Raw genomic sequence first — 23619 nt, 5'->3', positions numbered from 1 at the left:
GATTGGACACTTTGTATAGAGGACAGTAGATACCCTACGAGTGAGGGACGAACTACGATTAGAGGGAATCCTCTATAAAGCTTAGAGTTATAAAACACTACAGCACAGAAACAGGCCCTTTGACCCATCTAATCCATACTGAACCATTAATCTGCCTGGCCCCATCAACCTGCATCCAGGCCATAACCCTCCACACCCCGACCATCCATGTACCTATCCAAGTTTCTCTTAAATGTTGAAATCGAGCTCGCATCCACCACTGGCTGTGGCAGCTCATTCCACACTCTCACCACCCTTTGAGTGATGAAAGTTTTCCCTCATGTTCCTCTCAAACATTTCACCTTTCACCCTTAACCCATAACCTCTAGTTGCAGTCCCACCCAACCTCAGTAGAAAAAGCCTGCTTGTAATTACCCCATCTGTACCCCTCATTATTTTGTATACCTCTATCAAATTTCCTCTCAATCTTCTATGTTCTAGAGAATGAAGTCCTCACAAATTCAATCTTTCCTTTTAACTCAGGTCCTGCAGTCCCGGCAACACCTTTGTAAATTTTCTCTAAACTCTTTCAACCTTATTTACATCTTTCCTGTAGGTAGATGACCAAAACTGCACACAATACTCCAAATTAGGCCTCAACAACTTCTTGTACAATTTCAACATAACATCCCATCTCCTGTACTTAATACTTTATTTTATGAAAGTCAACATACCAAAAGCGTTGCACATGTGATGCCAACTTCAAGGAACTATGGGCCTGTATTCCCCGATCCCTCTGTTCTACAGTATCCCTCAGTGCCCTACCGTTCACTGTGTAAGACCAACCCTGGTTAATCCCACCAAAGTGCCAAACCTCACACTTGTCTGCATTAAGTTCCATCTGCCATTTTTCCAGCTGGTCCAGATTCTGCTGCAAGCTTTGATCGTCTTTGTCGCTGTCCATCACACCCCAATATTGGTGACTCAACTTGCAGGTTAACCTTGAGGGTATCTTGCACAAGGACTCCCAAGTCCCTTTGCGTCTCCGCATTTTGAATTCTCTCCCCATCTAACTAGTCTGGCCATTTATTTCTTCCACCAAAGTGCATGACCATACACTTTCCAACATTGTATTTCATTTGCCACTTATTTGCCCATTCCCATAAATTATCTAAGTCTCTCCACAGGCTCTCTGTTTCCTCAATACTACCCGCCCCTCTACATATCATTGTATCATCGGCAAATTTAGCCACAAGTCCATTATTGTCCATATCATTGACGTACATCGTAAAAAGCAACGGTCCCAACTCCGACCCCTGTGGAACTCCACTGGTAACCAGCAGACAGCCAGAATAGGATCCCTTTATTCCCACTCTCTGTTTTCTGTCAACCAGCCAATGCTCCACCCATGCTAGTAACTTCCCTGTAATTCCATGGGCTCTTATCTTGCTAAGCAGTCTCATGTGCGGCACCTTGTCAAAGGCCTTCTGAAAATCCAAGTACACCACATTTACTACATCTCCTTTGTCTGCCCTGCTTGTAATTGCCTCCAAGAGTTGCAGTAGGTTTGTCAGGCAGGATTTTCCATTCAGGAAACCATGCTGGCTTTGGCCAGAATCTTTGATCCTTTCAATATGACGCTTTACATAGAGGATAACAGATATCCCAGGAGTGAGGAATGAACTGGGAACAGGTGGAATGCTTTGTATGTAGGTAACATACTTTGGAAATGAAGCACAAAAGGATCATTGGAATGCTTTGTACGTACTATAACAGGTATCTCAGATGGAACACTTTGTACATACAGTAATTCCTCAAAGTGTGATACAGATTAAACAATCAAAATGTGGGAAGGGGCTAAATACAGAATCCGAGGAACAGTTTGTCCATGGAAGTTCAGGCTGAACCTGACCTTGGGTGTGGTTGGATACTCGCTCTGATCATGCGTGTTTGTCTAATAACGCGATTGGTCAATGTCGCTTTTTAAAGCTTCAACATTACATCCTTGCTTTTCCTCTTGAAATGAATGCCAACGTTGCACTTGCCTTCCTTACTATCAACTCAAACTGCAAGTCAACGTTTAAGGAATCCTGCACAAGGACTGCCAAGTCCCTTTGCAGCTCCAATTTTTGAGATTTCTCCCCGTTAGAAAATAGTCTATGCCTTTATTCCTTCCGTCAAAGTGCATGACCGTTCACTTCCCGATACTAGATTCAATCTGCCCCATTCTCCCAATCTGTCTAAGTCCTTCTTGGGTGCGTTGGCTGTTACCGCAAACAATGCATTCCACTACGTTTCGATGTACACGTGAAAAACGGATTTGAATCTTGGATGCTGAGGAAGGTGCCTGCGTGTGTCAGTCTCTCGCTCACTGCTCCCGAGAGAAGGTCCCTGCGTTTGAGTGATCTCTCTCTCCCTCACTGCTGTGGGTGGAGCAAGGTGCATTCGACACGGACTGTAGATTTGGACTCTAGTTCAGCTTTATGATGTGTTCTCATTCTAGTCGTTCTCTTTTGTTACGACTTTTGAACTGGAGCAGCCTGCAGATAAAGTACAGTGAGCTGAACAGAACCGGAACATGTCTTCTGATTTTGTGCATTATATTCTGTGTTTTCACTCCTATTTTTGTTGCCGTTTGCATGATTGTGAGGAGGAGGGGTGTTTGATATTTGATGTTTTTCTTTGAATGCGTTGGTTCCATGGTGCTTCTGGGTTTTATGTCTGTCTGCGGGAAGATGAATCTCAGAATTGAATACTGCATACGTACTTTGATAGTAAGTATACTTTGACATCCACTCCTCACCTGTCCCCTCACGAAGGGAGTGTGCACTCGTCCAGCCACCTGTAGCAGGGAAAGTGAAGGCTCCTCCCCGACGGGCTGTCCACTGTCACCGAGCAGCAGAACCAGTAATTGTTGCCCAGGAACCAGAAATCTGGGGCCAGGAAACCGGTCACTTCCAGCTCTACGAACCGAACGCTGCCGAGGTCTCTGTCGCTGGGGATGTCATATTCGTCCACCTGGGAAAGGGGTGAGGGCAGGGGTGAAAGAGCAGAGTGCAAAAGGTGACCCGGGATCTTGACCTTGCCCACCTCCCCATCTGTAGCTGGCTCCCTCACTTCCTGACTAACAGATCACAGTCCGTTAGAACTGGTTATAGCATTGCATTCACCCTGACCCTCAGTACTGGTGCTCCCCAGAGCTCTGTGCTCATCCCTCTCTGTCCTACGACCTTATATATCTTCAAGATGGCGGCGCGACGCAGCTTGCAGCAGTCACTCCAGAGCTGATATGTTATTTGTTAAGTGGGGGTGCCGTGCGCAATCCTAATCTATTGAAAAACGGATGTGGGAGCACAGAGCACGGAGGAACATCTGGAAATCTCCAGGAAGGCCCTCTTCATTGCTGCTGTTGCTGTGAGGTCCCGGTCTCTGCTGAGAAGAACAGGCCCCCAGTCCTCGGGGTCACGTTGCCGGTGGCCGTTGGCGGGGCCGTCTTACTACGCTCGGCAGAGGATGGTGCTCGGAGAAGCTGTGCGGGAGGGGATGGTCGTCGCTCGGAGGTTCAATGGACTCGGAGTCCGCTGCGGTCGGGGCGCTTTCAGTGTGTGATGTGTCTGCGAGACTGAGTCCGGCGGCACCGTGGAAGTCCATAGCGGGGATATTCCCTTCTGCCGCCTGCGTGGGATGACGAGTCTGTCGGGACCCTGAGGACTTGTGGAAACTGTGTGGTGGTTTCATTTGAACTTAGTCTTTTAACATCTTTGGACTATTTTTACCGTGCCCATGGTCTGTTTTTTATCAAATTATGGTATTGTTTGCACTGTTGTAACTATATGTTGTAACTATGTGGTTTTGTGCAGGTCTCGTAGCTTTAGTTTTTGGTCTCGTTTGTCTGGTGGATTTGGAGCTCCTTTCCGGGGAACGCGCTAAGACGGTAGCGTGATATTAATATGCAGCAGCCTCTCCAGACTCTGGATTGGGGATTGCCAAACGTTATGTGGATTTTCTGGTGTAGTCTGTTTTGTCGTGTGCTTTTGTGATATCATTCTGGAGGAACGTTGTCTCATTTTTTAACTGCATTGCATTTGTGGTTTCTAAATGACAATAAACTGAATCTGAATTTGAATCTGACCTGTGCATCAATGACTATGTGGCCATGACTCTACTGTTATCAGAGACAGACTGAACATTAGAGAGACCTAATCTTTTGGGTAGGACTACAACTAGAGGTCATGGGTTAAGGGTGAAAGGTGAAAGGTTTAAAGGAAACATGAGCAGAAATTTCTTCACTCAGAGGGTGGAGGGAGTGTGGAATGGGCAGCGATGCACGTCAGCTCGATTTCAATGTTTAAGAGAAGTTTGGATAGGTCCATGGATGGTCGGTTATGGAGGGCTGTGGTCCCACTGTAAGTTGATGGGAGTAGGCAGTTTAAATGGCTTGGCAGGGACTAGATGAGCCAAATGATCCATTTCTATGCTCTAATTTTCAATGTCTGTAAAAAGTATTCACCAGCATCCTGGTGAACCTCCTCTGCACCCTCCCCAAAGCCTCCACCCCTCCCTGTAATGCACAAAATTCTCCAAGTGTGGCCGAATAAGTTCTGAACGGCTACAACATGACTTCTTAACCCTTGTACTCAATATCCTGGCAGTTGCGCCATAATGGTGACATTATGACAGAATCTCGCTCAATGACAGCAAATCAAATGAGTGGGGCAGGGTACACACCACTGTCCTTATCAATGGTGCTGGGCTGGAGGTGGGTGGCAGATTCAAGTTAGAAACAAGAGATTCTGCAGATGCTGGAAATCAGAGTCAGGTTTGATATCACTGACATGTTGTGAGATTTATTGACTTTACTGCTGCAGAATAATGCAATACATGATAATAGAAAAAATGTGAATTGCATTAAGTACACTGTGCCTATAAAATGTATTCATCCTCTTGGAAGTTTTCATGTTTTATTGTTTTACAACATTGAATCACAGTGGATTTAATTTGGCTTTTTTGACACTGATCAACAGAAAAAGACTCTTTCATGTCAAGGTGAAAACAGATCTCTACAAAGTGGTCTAAATTAATTACAAATATAAAACACAAAATCATTGATTGCATAAGTATTCACCCCTGTTTAATATGACACACCAAATCATCACTGGTGCAGTTAATTGGTTTTAGAAGTCATATAATTAGTTAAATGGAGATCACCGTGTGCAGTCAAGGTGTTTTATTCGATTGTAGTAAAAATACACCTGTATCTGGGAGGTCCAACTGCTGGTGAGTCAGTATCCCGGCAAAAACAACACCATGAAGACAAAAGAACACACCAAAGAACTCCACAAAAAGGTTATTGAAAAGCACAAGTCAGGAGATGGATACAAGAACATTTTCAAGTCACTGAATATCCCTTGGAGTACAGTTAAGTCAGTTGTCAAGCAATGGAAAGAATATGGCACAGCTTTAAATAGATAGCTAAATAGACAGATACTTCAGTGATCCCAAAGGAAATGACAGTGTCACAGCAGCATTACAAGTGCACAAGCATACGAATATCAGAAAAGAAGTAATAAAAAATAAAAAATAAGTTACCTCAAACAGTCTAACAGGAGGGGGGTGGGGGTGGCATCATCACTTCCCCAGCTATAGGTTGACTTATTACAGAGCCCAATGGCCGAGGGTAAGAATGACCTCATAAAGTGCTCTTTGGAGCAGCACAGTTGTCTTGATCTGTTACTAAAGGTGGCATGCAGAGGGTGAAAAACATTGTCCAGAATTTCCGTAGAGCCTTTGTTCTACCACAGCCTCCAATGTGTCTAGTTTGACTCCTGTAAAAGAGCTGGCCTTTCTAATCAGTTTATTGAGCCTGTTGGCATCACCTGTGTTGATGCCATTGCCCCAGCACACCACTGCATAGAAGATTGTACTGGAGACAACAGACTGGTACAACATGTGGAGAAGAGGCCTGCGTGCTTTAAAGGACCTCAGTCTCCTCAGGAAGGAGAGTGGACTCTGGCCTTCTTGGTGCTCCACTCAATCTGCCAAGAGCAGGCCCTCCTCAGAAACTGAGTGACCGTGCAAGAAGTGAACTAGAGAGGGACTCTGACAACTCTATGACAACCCTGGAGGAGTTACAATCTTCAGTGGCTGAGATGGGAGAGACTGTGCGTACAACAACTGTTGCCCGGGTGCTTCACCAGTCACAGCTTTATGGGAGAGTGGCAAAGAGTAAACCACTGTTGAAAAAACTCACATGAAATCTCGGCTAGAGTTTGCCAGAAGGCAGGTGGGAGTCTCTAAAGTCAGCTGGAAGAAGGTTCTATGGTCTGATGAAACCAAAACTGAGCTTTTTGGCCATCAGATTAAATATTATGTTGTGGGGGACTCTTGGCTTCATTGACAGAGCTGCAATAAAGAAACTTTTTGGCATCCATATCTCCAGTGTCTTCAGCTGGTCCTTCCAAACTGATGCGGTGATCAAGAAATTGCATCAACGTGCATACTTTCTTAGACATCTGAGAAGATTCAGCTTGTAGGAAGTGTGCTAATAGGTTGTATATCAGCCTGGGATGGCAGCTGTTCTGCTGTGGAGCGATGGAACCAACAGAGATTGTTCATCCCATCTTGTCAATCACAGGCTCATCACTTCCTTCCATCCGGTTCACCTTTACTGTGCAGTGCTTCAGGAAGATCTAAAGGCATTGGCAGGGACACCTGCCACCATGACTGCTCACTTGTCTTTATTCTGCTTTCTTGAAGATACAGGAGTTTGAAACCCGGAACCTCTTGGAGAAGATACAGGAGTTTGAAACCCGGAACCTCTTGGAGAAGATACAGGAGTTTGAAACCTGGAACCTCTTGGAGAAGATACAGGAGTTTGAAATCCAGAACCTCTTGAAGAAGATACAGGAGTTTGAAACCCGGAACCTCTTGGAGAAGATACAGGAGTTTGAAATCCAGAACCTCTTGAAGAAGATACAGGAGTTTGAAACCCGGAACCTCTTGGAGAAGATACAGGAGTTTGAAACCCGGAACCTCTTGGAGAAGATACAGGAGTTTGAAATTCAGAACCTCTTGAAGAAAATGCAGGAGTTTGAAAGACCAGAAGAACTAGACTCAAAAGGGCCTCTTCCCCCACTGCTTTTAAACCCCTGAACTAGTCACCTCTCTCAAATCCCCTTCCTAATTCACCTCTTCCAATATTTTTATATTTTTGTTTAGACACACAGCACACAATAACATGCCACACTGACCAGCAACCCACCAATTTAACCCTAGCCTAATCACAGGACAATTTACAAAGTTCAAAGTACATTTATTATCAAAGTACGTATACTACATATAACCTTGAGTTTTGTCTTCTTACAAGCAGACAAAAGAAAGAAACACAAAAGGACCCATAAAAGACTGTCGAACATTCAAAGTGCAGAAAAAAAGTACATCATGCCACCAGTAAACACAACCAAATGGTGTTCAGAACTGAAGTCCACACAGACAGTCCATCCCCAGATCCTCAGTTCAGTGCAGTCAAGTAAAAGAGGCGGAGCAGCGTCTGAACCAGCTTGTCCCTCACCTCAAGCAATTTCATTGTGACGGATCCATTGCCCTCTCAGCTCCAATCTCCTGCCTTCTCCCTGTATCCCTTCACGCCCTGACTAATCAAGAAGCTATCAACCTCTGCCTTAAATATACCCAGTGACGGCCTCCACAGACATCCTTTGGCTAAAGAAATTCCTCCTCATCTCCATTTTAAATGGACACTCCCCCTATTCTGAGGCTGTGTCTCATCATCTGCTTCTCCATCCCATTCTTTATTAATGTTTCCATTATCTTACCTACTATACACATTAAGCTTACTGCTCTATAGTTACCAGGGTCAGTGTGGTCACCCTTCTTGTATACTGGGACAACATAGCCCATTTCCTGTCCTTAGGGATGTCACCAGTCTTTGGTGACTTTTGAAAAATGCATACAGTATTGCCTTTTTGGTTTTTAAAAGCTTTCCAATCCTCAACTTTCCACAATTTTTTGCTCTATTGTAGGCTCTCTTTGGCTTTTATGTTGGCTTTGACTTCCCTTGTTAGCCATGGTTGTGTCATCTTTCCTTTAGAATATTTCTTCCTCTTTGGGATGCATACATCCTGCGTTTTCCGAATTGCTCCCAGAATCTCCAGCCATGGCTGCTCTGCTAGACCAGCAGAAGAGAGGATGCCATACTGGTTCCAACGTTCGTTTAAGGAGAAGAGGATTCTGACGACCACTACCAAGTATTTTGCTGGCAAATGTATGGTCTCTGGTAAATAAAATCAAAGATCTCAGTGCTAGATTACTGTACCACAGGGACGTTAGGGTCTGTTGTTCCGGACCCAGTGATACAGCTCACTGGCTTCACAATTCACCGACTGTTGACTCTTTCAATGACAGAGGAGGTGGAGTAGGCTTTACGATTAACTCTTTATGGTGTACAAACATTGCTATGCTGTCCAAACCCTGCTCACCTGACCTGGAACATTCCGCGATCCAGCGCCGTCCATTTTATCTGCCGTGGGCGATTTCAGCCATCATCTTGCTAGCGGTGCACATCCGCCTGCCAGACCGTGTCAGACAGGATCTAGACGAACTGAGTGATGTATGAAACAGTGAACCCTGATGCCTCCCTCACCATTTTGGGGGATTTTAACCAGGCCAGCTTGAAAAAGCCTCTAAGTAACTATTACCAACAGATCACTTGTGGCACCTGAGGAATCAGTACACTGGACCACTGTTATGCCACCATAAATTGCTATTCCAATCCCACAGTTTGGGAAGTCTGATCACCTGGCTGTACTGCTACTCCCTGAGTACAGGCAGAGACTGAAGACTGCAGCACCAGCACTGAGGACCAAGAAGTTATGGACAAGGGAAGCACAGGAGTGCCTACAGGACTGCTTTGAATCGGTGGACTGGACTGTATTCAGGGATTCATCTTCAGTTCTGAATGAGTACACCAGAGCTATCAGCAACTTCATTAAAACCTGTGTGGAGAAGCGAGTGCCTGTGAGAACATACTGTATATATCCAAATCAAAAGCCATGGAGATAGTCTGCTGAGGGCTAAATCTGTGGCATTCAAGTCGGGTGACCCAGGACTGTACAAGGAAGTCAGGTACAACTTGTGGAAAGATACCTCAAGAGCTAAAGAACAATTCCGAATGAGTTTGGAGGCGGAATCGGATGTACGTCAACTCTGGCAGGGTTTGCAGGCCATTACTTCCTACAAAGCGAAACCCAACATCATGAATGGCAGTGACGCTTCACTCCCAGGTGAGCTCAACGTTTTTTATGCTCGCTTTGAAGGGGAGAAACTACAGCTGCCGTGCCCGGTGACCCAGTAATCTCTGTCTCAGACGGCTGATGTCAGACTGTCTTGGGAGAGGGTGAACCCTTGCCAGGTTACAGACCCCGACGGGTTATCTGCTAGGGCTCTGAAAACCTGTGCCAACTAACTGACACTACACAAGTTCAAAGAGGTTCTCAAAGTCTCATCGCTACAGTCAGAAGTTCCCACCTGCTTCAAAAGAGCAACTATCATACCCATCACAAGAAGAGCAGTGTGGGCTGTCTAAATGACTATCGCCCTGTAGCACTCACGTCCATGGTGATGAAGGGCTTTGAGAGGCCGTTTATGGCTGAAATCAACTCCTGCCTCAGCAAGGACCTGGACCCACTGCAATTTGCCTATCGCCACAATAGGTCAACAGCGGACACGATCTTCATACAGCCTTCGATCACCTGGACATTACTTATGTAAGGCTGCTGACTATTGACTACAGTTCAGTGTTTAACACAATCATTCTATTCAAAAAGCTCCAAATCCTGGGCCTCCGTACCTTCCTCTGCAAGTGGCTCCCCGACTTCCTCACCAGACAACCACAGCCTTTGTGGATCAGAAATAACACCTCCACCTCGCTGATAATCAACAGTGGCGCACCTCAGCGCTGTGTGCTTGTCCCGCTGCTCTACTCTCTCTACACCCATGACCTGTGTGGCTAGGCACAGCTCGAATGCCATCTATCAATCTGCTGGTGATACAACTATTGTTGGCGGAATTACAGTCGGTGATGAGGGGGAGTACAGGAGTGAGATATATCGGCTAGGTGAGTGGTGTCGCTGCAAAAGCCTTGCACTCAACATCAGTAAGAATTGACTGTGGACCTCAGAAAGGGAAGACAAGGGAACACATAACAGTTCTCATAGAGGGGTCAGAAGTGGAGAGAGTGAGCAGTTTCAAGTTCCTGAGTGTCAACATCTCTGAGGGTCTCAGCTGGGTCCATCATGCAGCTACAGAGAAGGCACAACAGTGACTATATTTCATTAGGAGTTTGAGGAGACTTGGTATACTGGCAAATTTCTATATATGTACCATGGAGAGCATCCTAACTGGATGCAATACTGTCTGGTGTGTGGGAGTGGGATCCACTACACAAGACCAAAATCAGCTGCAGACAGTTGTAAACTCAGTCAGCTCCATCATGGGCACGAGCCTCCGTCATATCCAGGACATCTCCAAGGAGTGATGCCTCAAAAAGGTGACATCCATCATTAAGGACCCCCATCACCCAGGACATGCCCTCTTCTCATTGCTCCAATCAGGAAGGAGGTACAGGAACCTGAAGACACACACTCAGCGATTCAGGAATAGCTTTTTCCCCTCTGCCATCCAATTTCTGAATGGGCATTGAACCCATGAACACTACTTTGCTACTTTTTAGCACTACTTATTTAATTTAAAAAAATATATATACCTACTGTAATTCACAGTTTTCACAGTTACTGTCCTGCTGCTGCATAACAACAAACTTAAGGACAAATGCTGCTGATGTTAAACCTGAGTGTGCGTGTGTATGTGTCTGTGCGTTTACGTCTGTGCATATTTGTGCCTGTGTATCTGAGTGTGTGTCTGTGTGTGCGAGTGAGTGTGTGTTTGTGTATGTATATGGTGTGCATGTGTGTTTCTGTGTTTGTGTTAGTGTGGGCATGCTGTGAGTGTCTGTGTTTTGGTGTTTGTGTCTCTGGATATGTGCGAGTGTGTATATGTGTATGTGCATCTGTGTGTGTAAGGAGTATGCATGTTTCTGTGTGTGTGTGTGAGTGTGTGTGTATGTGTGTGAGTGTGTGTGTATGTGTGTGAGTGTGTGTGTGTGTGAGTGTGTGTGTGTGTGAGTGTGTGTGTGTGTGTGTGTATGCAGGCAGTGGGTGTGTTTTTGTGTTTGTTGTGTTTGTAAGTGTGAGAGTGAGAGCGTGTGTGTATGTGTAAGCATGTGTGTGAGCGTGTCTGTTTCTGTTTGTGCCTCTGTGTGTGAGTTTGTCTCTGTGTGTCTGTGTCTGTATCTGTGTGTCTGTCTGTCTGTGCATGTTTGTGTGTGTGTGTGGGTCTGTGTGTATGTGTCTGTGTGTTGTTGTGCGTGTGTGTCAGTGAGTGTGTGTGTCTGGGTGCCTATGGAGTGTGTGTGTTTATGTGTCTGTGTGAGTGAGAGTCTGTTTCTCTGTTTGTAGTGTGTGTGAGTATGAGAATGTGACTGTGTGTGTGTTTGTATCAGTGTGTGTGTGTGTATATGCGTGTTTGTGTACTCGTGTGCCTGTGTCTATGTCTGTGTGTATGTGTGTGCCTGTGTGTGTGAGAACGTGTGTATGGGTGTGTGCGTGAGTGTGTGTCCATGTGTTTGTGTTTGTGTCTGTGTGTGAGTGAGTGTGTTTTTGTGCATTTGTGTGCGTGTGTGCGTGTGTATCTGTGAGTGTATACGTATCTGTGTGTGGCTGTGTCAGTGTTTCTGTATCCGTGTCTGTGTGTCTATGACGTGTGTGTGCTTATGTGTCTGTGTGAGTGTATTTCTCTGAGTTGTGTGTGAGTGATTGTAACTATGTGTGCATGTTTCTGCCTGCAAGTGTGAGTCGACGCCTGTATGTGCCTGTCTGTGTGTGTTTGTGTGTGTGCCTGTTTGTATCTGTGTATGTGCCTGTCTGTGTGTGCTTGTGTGTGTGCCTGTTTGTATCTGTGTATGTTCCTGTCTGTGTGTGTTTGTGTGTGTGCCTGTTTGTATCTGTGTATGTGCCTGTCTGTGTGTGCTTGTGTGTGTGCCTGTTTGTATCTGTGTATGTGCCTGTCTGTGTGTGCTTGTGTGTGTGCCTGTTTGTATCTGTGTATGTGCCTGTCTGTGTGTGTCTGTGTGTGCGCCTGTTTGTATCTGTGTATGTGCCTGTCTGTGTGTGCTTGTGTGTGCGCCTGTTTGTATCTGTGTATGTGCCTGTCTGTGTGTGTTTGTGTGTGTGCCTGTTTGTATCTGTGTATGTGCCTGTCTGTGTGTGCTTGTGTGTGTGCCTGTTTGTATCTGTGTATGTGCCTGTCTGTGTGTGTCTGTGTGTGCGCCTGTTTGTATCTGTGTATGTGCCTGTCTGTGTGTGTTTGTGTGTGTGCCTGTTTGTATCTGTGTATGTGCCTGTCTGTGTGTGTTTGTGTGTGTGCCTGTTTGTATCTGTGTATGTGCCTGTCTGTGTGTGTTTGTGTGTGTGCCTGTTTGTATCTGTGTATGTGCCTGTCTGTGTGTGTTTGTGTGTGTGCCTGTTTGTATCTGTGTATGTGCCTGTCTGTGTGTGTTTGTGTGTGCGCCTGTTTGTATCTGTGTATGTGCCTGTCTGTGTGTGTTTGTGTGTGTGCCTGTTTGTATCTGTGTATGTGCCTGTCTGTGTGTGTTTGTGTGTGTGCCTGTTTGTATCTGTGTATGTGCCTGTCTGTGTGTGTCTGTGTGTGTGTCTGTTTGTATCTGTGTATGTGCCTGTCTGTGTGTGTTTGTGTGTGCGCCTGTTTGTATCTGTGTATGTGCCTGTCTGTGTGTGTTTGTGTGTGTGCCTGTTTGTATCTGTGTATGTGCCTGTCTGTGTGTGTTTGTGTGTGTTTGTGTGTGTGCCTGTTTGTATCTGTGTATGTGCCTGTCTGTGTGTGCTTGTGTGTGCGCCTGTTTGTATCTGTGTATGTGCCTGTCTGTGTGTGTTTGTGTGTGCGCCTGTTTGTATCTGTGTATGTGCCTGTCTGTGTGTGCTTGTGTGTGTGCCTGTTTGTATCTGTGTATGTGCCTGTCTGTGTGTGTTTGTGTGTGTGCCTGTTTGTATCTGTGTATGTGCCTGTCTGTGTGTGCTTGTGTGTGCGCCTGTTTGTATCTGTGTATGTGCCTGTCTGTGTGTGCTTGTGTGTGCGCCTGTTTGTATCTGTGTATGTGCCTGTCTGTGTGTGCTTGTGTGTGTGCCTGTTTGTATCTGTGTATGTGCCTGTCTGTGTGTGCTTGTGTGTGCGCCTGTTTGTATCTGTGTATGTGCCTGTCTGTGTGTGCTTGTGTGTGTGCCTGTTTGTATCTGTGTATGTGCCTGTCTGTGTGTGCTTGTGTGTGCGCCTGTTTGTATCTGTGTATGTGCCTGTCTGTGTGTGCTTGTGTGTGCGCCTGTTTGTATCTGTGTATGTGCCTGTCTGTGTGTGCTTGTGTGTGCGCCTGTTTGTATCTGTGTATGTGCCTGTCTGTTTGTGTTTGTGTGTGTGCCTGTTTGTATCTGTGTATGTGCCTGTCTGTGTGTGCTTGTGTGTGTGCCTGTTTGTATCTGTGTATGTGCCTGTCTGTGTGTGTTTGTGTGTGTGCCTGTTTGTATCTGTGTATGTGCCTGTCTGTGTGTGTTTGTGTGTGCGCCTGTTTGTATCTGTGTATGTGCTTATCTGTTTGTGTGTATGGAGTGTTTCTGTGAGTATGTGTGTGAGAGAGAGAGGGGGAGATAGCGGTAGGTAGGTAGGTAGATAGATAGATAGATAGAGATGGAGATATATACTTTCACCGTATATCCCGCACCCGTTTCCCCTTGGGCTACCTCGACATGTACAGATGAACACAATGCAGGATTTAGTAATAGACACACAGGTCTTGAAGAAGGGCCTCGGTCCGAAACGTCGACTGCTTATTAATTCCCACAGATGCTGCCTGACCTGCTGAGTTCCTCCAGCACTTTGTGTGTGTTGCTCTGGATTTCCAGCGTCTGCAGTATTTCTCGTGTTTAGTACCGCGTTGAGCCCCGGGGAAGTGAGGTGCAAAGGGGTTCTATGTCTGGACTGCACGCATCCAATAACTTTTCACCACATCTCGTACAAGTGAGAACAAATCACACGATTACCAAGTCTCTTCTCCCCCAATACCCGTGACTCCCTCCTGCCACCCCGCACTCCGCTCCCCACAGCCGATACCCACCGAGCCCCTCTCCAAGTCCGGCTTCAGCCACTTGTCGATGATGGTTCGGTGGCTCTTGCTGTGTTCCCCGATCAGCGTTCAGTGCACGGCGCTGTCCGTCCCGGAGAACCTGGCCTTGTAGGTGACCATGGCTGCGGTCCACCACCGCTCAGGACAGGAGCCGAGTAGCAGCCCGCCCTGGGTTTCCAGACGATGAAGCTCCGGTGATGAGAATCTCTTAGGGAATGCGATTGGGGAGGAGATTTTCGACTTCAGGAGAAGGGACTATTTCTACGTGGCACTTCACAGCCAATCGGCGGATGTTTCTCTGGTAAGAAATAGATTGCTGATTTCTTGATTAGTCAGGGCGTCAAAGATTATGAGCTGGACAATGGTGTTGAGAGAGAGAAAATAAATCAGCCATCATTGAATGGCGGAACAGATGCGACGGGCCGAATGGCCTGATTCTGCTCCTATGTCTAATGACCTAGCTGGAACCAGGGGCGCATCTATGAAAATAGCGCCTGTGGCAAGCACTGAAATTGCACCCCTGTCCAAATATCTGACACCCACCTTTTAGATAACTTTACCATAATATCAGCTCAAAAATACAAGTCAAGCTCGTTAATCTTTTAATTAACAAATTATGGCAGTACATGAAAACCATAACAGCACCGTCCTTGCTTTCACTGATGCAAATTGGTCTATGATGTGATCAAAGTCAGTTTTTTCAGTGTCTTCTCTTCCTACACTCAGCAGAGCAAGATCACAGACTCTGCCTTGACCCATGGAGGCTTTCAAATATGGAAGTATTCGTTTTAACTTGCTGAATGATCTCTCACAGCTGCCGATGGAAACTGCGATGGTTAGCATTATCTAAATAGCAATGCGAAGATTGGGGAAGACGCTCTTATCTCCATACTGCACAATAAATTCAAGAAACTCTTCAGGTCCTGATATTTTCATGTTGACCCGCCTTGATAGCAACATTCTGTAATCCGAAATTTCTTCATATAGCTGCTGTCCATCAACATCAGAGATGTACAATTCGCCCACATTTTCACACTTCTTCTTTAGGTTGTTACTGTCAGCGCCATAACACAGTCCCTCGACATCGAGAAGGAACCCAAACTTGGCGTTGGTGTCATGCCAACGAGCGAACCTTTCGGCCATTTCTCTGTGAAGACCGTCGAGTGTTCCCCTCATGACTCTTTCCATTTCGTCCTTAGCTGTTAACCCAGCGTCTCTCCAGTTCTCATCAGTCATTCATTTCTTTCATCTCTGACATCTTTCAACTTCAATATTCCATTCTTGACAGAGACCGATTCCTTCTCTGAGTGACTCACTGACCAACACTTCTCTTTCATCATGAAAATGATCTCGGAGGGCTTTCAAATCCAGGGCAGCATCGTGGAAGTTCATGCTAGGATCCTGCAGCCTCTTTTGAATACGGTCAATGCGAATGAGTACTTTGTTCCAAAATCCTAGCAAAATCAGAAAATTGAAACTCAACAAGCAGTTGTAGAGCTGCCTTGCATCACTTCTTGTTTCACTGGTGTCATTTTCATTGTCTATTATGTCCTGGAGAACTTGAAGTATCTCCTCAAGGTGCTTGTTGATGGGCTTCACTGCTTCTGTCCTTGCACTCCACCTGGTTTCAGACTCCGATTTCACAACCACAGGCACGGCGTTTTTGAGTTTTTCCCAGCACTGTGTTGAACGAGAGAAAAACACGTAGAGAGCTTCGATGGTTCCAAAAAATGTGACCATCATTGTATCCTGCTTGGCTGCACGGAACCCACCAAGTTGTTGAGTGAGTGATTGTCGCTATTCACAAACACTGCCAGGTTGTTTTTCTCACTTATTCTTTGATGAACACCACTTCTATGCCCAGCCATCACACCAGCATTGTCATAGCACTGTGACCGACAATCTTGCAGCTCCATTTCGTCCTTCTCTAGCTGTTTCAAGATGTCTTCAGCCAAGCTCTCAGCATCCTTCTGGCTTACCTGGATAAAACCAAGGAAGGACTCTCTAACACTGATGGTTTTCCTCTCAAAATCAACTTCCACATACCTCACTACTTCTGACATCTGCTCACGGTGTGCCTGATCAGGAGCCGAGTCGAACATGAGACCATAATACTTGGCTTTACAAATGCTTCTCAGTAAACTCTGGTGAACAGTGGATGCCATCATGTGGATGAATTCGTTCTGGACTCCCGGTGAAAGATAAGATGTAGATCCAGGATGACTTTCCAAATGAGTGAGGTGTTCTTTTATGACAGGTCAAAGATGGCCAGTAGTTTCAGTAAGCCAAGGAACTTTCCCACATTGGAGTCATCGTCTAGCTGAAGTGACTCCCTGTGTCCTCGCAAAGCCAGGTTCTGAGTCGCAAGGAATTGTATGCAGTGAAGGATTCTCATCAAGATATCACACCACTTCTGCTTTTCCTTCTCAATCTGTGACGGAAATACCACATCAATAACTCTTCTGTTTCCAGCTAAATTTCTTTCCATTTTTTTCCACTGTGTGAAGCATTCCCAATGATCCTTGGCATTTTCATGACATTAATTCTTTCAAGTGCTTTCCACTGGTTGAATCCACTTTCCTGCTCCAATGAGGACTGATGGTCTGACTGGGAATAGAGAAGACAACAGATACAAAATGCAGACTCTTTAGAAGGGGAATAGACCAGCCATGAGTGAGTCACTTCCTCACCACGACCATTTCCCAATTTCCTCTTGAACCAAGTTTTGTACATTGAGCGGTTATTTGTTGGTAGGAAAGGCCCCTCACTGTTCTGGAAATACTTCGATCCCAGATTTATTATTTCTGTTTTCAATGCATCAGGCAGAATTGCTTTTCCAGTGTCCTTGTCGAACTTCAGAAGTCCAATGTCATGCTGTTCTGGTATGACAGTTCGAGGCTCTTTGATGCCATCCAGTTCACTAGGTTCAGTGTCGTCAGGTTCAATCTCGTCAGGTAAAATCTCGTCAATAAACTCAACATCACCACCACCACCATCATCTTCCCCTCCTGTCATGTCCACGTTCTCTGTGGCAGCCTCACTCTTAATCTCGTCATACTTGGATTTATCTGACTTGACTTCCTCCTTGGCTTGCGATGCATTTGTACTTGATCCACCTTCGGATTCTAACAAACTTGTAGCAGGTGCAGGCGACTCCATGGAATGTGTCGAACTACTTGTTCCAGGCTTTTCAAAGAAGGGCATGAAGAACTTGCTCGACTTCTTGACTTCCTCCACCTCCAACTTTCGTCTTCCATCATTCAGCTCCACTTTCCTTCTTCTTCGTGAAGAAACGTTTCATGGTCTTCTTATGCTCTGCAATAAGGCCATCCTAGTGCTTCTCACTCATGATAATCAAAGACAGATCATACATCTGAAGAAAATTCTTTTTTCACTATCTGAGGATGGCTTGTCTGACTTTAATAGAAACTGCTCAGTGGCGCCCAGGGCACGTGCCATACCTTAGATTCGCCACTGGCTGGAACCCCTCTAGTTCTTAAGCTGGGGGTGGGCTGGCATTCCCAGCCCAACAAACTACCAACTACCAATCCCTTCCTCCAATCAAAACAACCAGGAGATGAAGAGCAAATCACGTGACAGAAAACAAAACCGGACGAGCAGGCAAAAGAGTGTAAACAGCTCTCGGCAACCCAAGGCAGGGAGCAGTTCTCACGGATGCAGACAAATTCCAAAATTGTAAAAAAAAAAGGCCTTCTGCAAATGCTGGAAATCTAGAGCCTCACCCGAGGTATGACACAGAGTGAAGCTCCCTCTACACCAGTGGTTCCCAACGTGGGGCGTAATTTGATTTTTAAGGGGGGCAATTCGGTAATGAGTTATTAACAGTGAATTTTTTCTAGTAAGTCTGTGTGAGTATGAGTGTGTGTGTGAGTTAATACATATGTGTATATACAGTATGCATACATAAAAATACTTGTGTGTATGTACATGTGTAATTGCGTATGTACTGTATATATAGTGCATCACCATCATTACAACCATCAAATGGCTTTCATAATTAAATTAATGAATTGACTGATGTAGGAAGGAATGAATGAACAAGTCCAAACGCGTAAGAAACTCGTACGAGGTCGCGCCAATGCTGCTTTTTGCAGTAGCTTTCGGTTCTTGGTGGTGTGAAGGTGTGTACATTGCGTCATCTCTTTTAAACTGTGTTTCTGTCTTTGTATGCTGTAGAAACGAATCGGCATTGTTGTATTTATTTATTATTATTATTTTAATATCACTTAATATTCTTTTTTTTTACAATTTCTTAGTAATTTCTTCCTCAGAACTTTAACAGTCCTTTGGTTCTTTTATTTTTCTCTTTCATGAATGCCATGTTCTTTGGAAGCTTGTTCAAACCAAGTTAATGGTCTTTTAGGCTTCCTCCAGGTGAATAGGAGTTCACTTTTTGAATAATAAGAATTATATATCACCACAGGGGGCATCAGGATTTTAGAGGTGATTAGGTGGGGCATGGCCAAAAAAAGGTTGGGAACCACTGCTCTACACAGTCCCATCACAGAGTGTGTACACGTATATATTCTCTCTCTCACACACACACACACACACACACACAGAGGTGAGGAGCGGATGTCAAAGTATATTTATTATCAAAGTACGTATGCAGTATTCAATTCTGAGATTCATGTTCCTGCAGACAGACATAAAACACAGAAGCACCATGGAACCTGAATTAGAGGGTATGAGTTTCAGAAGAGGGTGGTTAAACTTAGGTTGTTTTCATTGGAGCTGCAGATGCTGGGAGGAGGGAGGAATTACAACCCCTGAGAAAGCGAGATGGGCAGAGAGCTGTCCCCAATATAGAAACACCAACTCTAGAGGACATTTCAAAGTTTTGGGGTTTAAAGGTGATGTGTGGGGCCTGGAACATGATCACAAGAGATTCTGCAGCTGCTGGAAATCCAGAGCAAGCTGCACAAAATGCTGGAAGAACTCAGCCAGTTCTGTTCAGGCAGCATCTCATAAAAGGATGGAAGAGTTGACGTTTTAGGCTGAGATCTGATGAAAGGAATAAAGATAGATTCTATTCTCCTCCATCGATCTCGGGTTCCCAACCTAGGGGACCACAGAGCCCAGGTCCATGGCATAAAAAAGTTTGGGAGCTCCTGCTGTAGATGCTCCCTGACCTGCCAAGCTTCTCCTGCATTTTGTGTGGAACATTGTGCTGGGGCTGGTGCACGCAGATACAATGGGCATCTCTAAGATGCCCTTAGATAGGCACATTGCTCCTTAAGATTGCTTTTGCCAGTGGGGTGGGGTGGTTTGTGGAGAAAAACCCCTACTGCCTATTAAATGCTTCCAATGGCAGGCATCCGAAACAGCCTCCAATAACCAAATCCAGCTCCTGGCCTTCATGTGTGGTTTAGCTGCCCAGGCCAGTGGAACCATTTCTACTGACAGGAGAAGGGGAAAAGCCTTAAAACCCTCTGGCCAGGCCAAGCTCATCAGCTCACCCAAGAGAAGGACAGCTTTGATCTCAAACCATTCCTGGGGGGGGGGGGGGGGGGGGGCTTCGGGAGTAAAGCCCCGAGAGAAAAATCCAGTCCTAAGGCAGTCCTATGTTGAGTTCAACGCTGACCGGCAACTCGTGGTGTCGCTGGTGCCAAACTGTATCTGTCTCGGCCGTTTGAGAGTCATCAGTTGTGTGGAGAGGGAGTGCCAGCTCCATAGGCAACAGCTTGTTCTCCATATCATACTGCCCTGGACTGCACATCAACACGTAGACAGGTTGGGCACAACATCCATGCTCAATCCCGACCAATAGAGGACCTTGGGCCTCAAAATGGGCATGTGAATATGCAGGCAACGAGATGAATATGGATCACATACAGGCAGAAGGGATTAGTTTAATTCCTGACTGTCACAGTCAGCACAGTCATTGTGGGCCGTTCATTCAATGTGCTCCTGTGCTGTTCAACTAATCGATGAAGGCCAAGAGGTGAGACAGCTGGACAATTATTCAAAAAATGTTGTATGATGATTTGATGGGGAGACAAATGCTTGTAGGAAGAGGCCTGAAATGGGAGGATAAGCCTTTTCCTTGCTGTTGCCTTCAGGTAGAAGATACAGGAGCCTCAGGACTCACACCACCAGGTTCAAGACAGTTACTACCCCTCAACCATCAGGCTCTTGAACAAGAGAGGCTAACTACATTCCTTTGCCTTCCACCGAGATGTTCTCACAACCAGTGATCTCGCTTTAAGGACTCTATCTCATGTTCCCATTATTTACTGCTATTTATTTATATTTACATTTGCACAGTTTGTCGTCTTCTGCACTCCGGTTGGTCTTTCATTGATCCTGTTATAGTTACTATTCTATAGATTTGCTGAGCCTGCCCACAGGAAAATGAATCTTAACGTTGTATATGGTGATTTGCTAATAAAATTTACTTTGAACCCTGACTATATCACATCCTTGTATGGAAACACCAATGCATTAGAATAGAAAATCCCACAAAAGGTAGTGGTTTGAGCCACTACAGGTACATTACAGGTAAAGCCTTCCCAACCATTGACCATATCTTCTTGAAATGCTGTCACAGGAATGCAAAATCCATCAGCATCACCACCCAGGCCATGCTCTTTTCTCACTGCTGCCTAAGGTAGAAGGTACAGGAACCCCGGAACTTCCACCACCAGGTTCAAGAACAGTTACTACCCCTCAACCATCAGGCACTTGAACCAAAGGAGATAACTACACTCACTTGCCCATCCAATGAGATGTTCCCACAACCAATAATCTCACTTTAAGGACTCTTTATCTTGGGGGTTGGGAACCAAACTGAAGAGTTGGAGGAACGGGTGGTTGGCTCACAAATAGAGAAAGCTTGGAGACAGTGCGAGAGGGAGGCAGGTGATAGAGAAGGGACGTGCTCAGACCCATGGTTTGAGATGTGTATTTTAATGCAAGGAGTATCATGAACAAAGCGGATGAGCTTAGAGTGTGGATCAGTACTTGAAGCTCTGATGTTGTGGCCATTACCGAGACTTGGGTGGTGCAGGGGCAGGAATGGTTACTTCAAGTGCCAGGCTTTAGATGTTCCAGAAAACACGGAGGGAGGCAAGAGGTGGGGGTGTGGCACTGTTAATCAGAGATAGTGTCACGGCTGCAGAAAAGGAGGAAGTCATGAAGGGATTGTCCTCAGAGTCTCTGTGGGTGTAAGTTAGGAACAGGAAGGGGTTAATAACTCTACTGGGTGATTTTTTTTATATAGACAACCCAATAGTAACAAAGACATCGAGGAGCAGATAGGGAGACAGATTCTGGAAAGAGGTGATAATTACAGGACTGTTGTGGGAGATTTTAATTTCCCAAATATCAATTGACATCTCCCTAGAACAAGGGGCTTAGATGGGGTGGAGTTTGTCAAGTGTGTTCAAGAGGGTTTCTTGACACAATATGTAGATAAGCCAACAAGAGGAGAGGCTGTACTTGATCTGGTATTGGAAAATGAAAAGGTGTCAGATCTATCAGTTAGTTCTGATGAAGGGTCTCAGCCCAAAGCATCCACTGTACTTCTTCCTATAGATGCTGCCTGGCCCTCTGCGTTCCACCAGCATTTTGTGTGTGTTGCTTGAATTTCCAGCATCTGCAGATTTCCTCGTGTTTGCGTCTCTCTGAGAGAGAGCATTTTGGAGATAGTAATCACAATTCTATCTCTTTTTACCATAGCATTGGAGAGGGATAGGAACGGACAAGTTAGGAAAACGTTTAATTGGAGTAAGGGGAAATATGAGGCTATCAAACAAGAACTTGGAAGCATAAATTGAAAACAGATGTTCTCAGGGAAATGTATGGAAGAAACGTGGCAAATGTTCAGGGGATATTTGAGTGGAGTTCTGCATAGGTACGTTCCAATGAGACAGGGAAGTTATGGTAGGGTACAGGAATGGTGGTGTACAAAGGCTGTAATAAATCTAGTCAAGAAGAAAAGCTTACAAAAGGTTCAGACAGCTAGGTAACTTTAGAGATCTAGAAGAGTATAATTTAACAGGAAGGAGCTTGAGGGAAATTGGGAGAGCCAGTAGGGGCCATGAGAAGGCCGTGGCAGGCAGGATTAAGGAAAACCCCAAGGCATTCTACAAGCATGTGAAGAGCAATAGGATGAGGATAAGACGTAACTTCAGTATTCACTATGGAAAAGGATCTTGGTGATATTAGTGATGACTTGCAGCAGATTGAAAAGCGTTAGCATGTGAATATCAAGAAAGAGGATGTGCTGGAGCTTTTGGAAAGCATCAAGTTGGATAAGTCACTGAGAACAGACGAAATTTACCCTAGTCTACTGTGGGAGGTGAGGGAGGAGATTGCTGAGCCTCTGGCAATGATCTTTGCATCATCAATGAGGATGGGAGAGGTTCCAGAGGACTGGAGGGTTGCCGATGTTGTTCCATTATTTAAGAAAGGGAGTAGAGATAACCCAGGAAATTATAGACCAGTGAGTCTTACTTCAGTGGTTGGTAAGTTGATAGAGAAGATCCTGAGAAGCAGGATTTACGAACATTTGGAGAGGCATAATATGATTAGGAATAGTCAGCATGGCTTTGTCAAAGACAGGTTATGCTTTACGAGCCTGATGGAACTTTTTGACGATGTGATTAAACATATCAATGAAGGTAGAGCAGTAGATGTAATGTATATGGATTTCAGCAAAGCATTTGATAAGGTACCCCATGCAAGGCTCATTGAGAAAGTGAGGAGGCATGGGATCCAAGGGGACATAGCTTTGTGGATCCAGAACTGGCTTGCCCACAGAAGGCAAAACATGGTTGCAGATGGGTCATATTCTGCATGGAAGCTGGGGACCAATGGTATGCCGCAAGGATCTGTTCTGGAACCCCTACTCTTTGTGATTTTTTTGTAAATAACCTGGATGAGGAAGTGGAGAGATGGGTTAGTAAATTTGCTGATGACACTAAGGTTGGAGGTGTTGTGGATAGTGTGGAGGGCTGTCAGAGGTTACAGCGGGACACTGATAGGATGCAAAACTGGGCTGAGAAGTGGCAGATGGAGTTCAAGCCAGATAAGTGGTTCGTTTTGGTCGGTCAAATATGATGGCAGAATATAGTATTAATGGTAAGACTTGGCAGAGTGGAGGATCAGAGGGATCTTGGGGTACGAGTCTATAGGACACTCAAAGCTACTACTCGAGTTGACTCTGTGGTTAAGAAAGCATACAGTGCATTGGCCTTCAATCGTAGGATTGAGCTTAGGAGCCGAGAGGTAATGTTGACGCTATACAGGACCCTGGTCAGACCCCACTTGGAGTACTGTGCTCAGTTCTGGTCGCCTCACTACAGGAAGGATGTGGAAACCATAGAAAGGGTGCAGAGGAGATTTAAGGA

The sequence above is a fragment of the Hemitrygon akajei genome, chromosome 6 (genome assembly GCF_048418815.1).
Source record: "Hemitrygon akajei chromosome 6, sHemAka1.3, whole genome shotgun sequence".
NCBI lineage: Eukaryota > Metazoa > Chordata > Chondrichthyes > Myliobatiformes > Dasyatidae > Hemitrygon > Hemitrygon akajei.
This window is presented reverse-complemented; position numbering follows the sequence as displayed.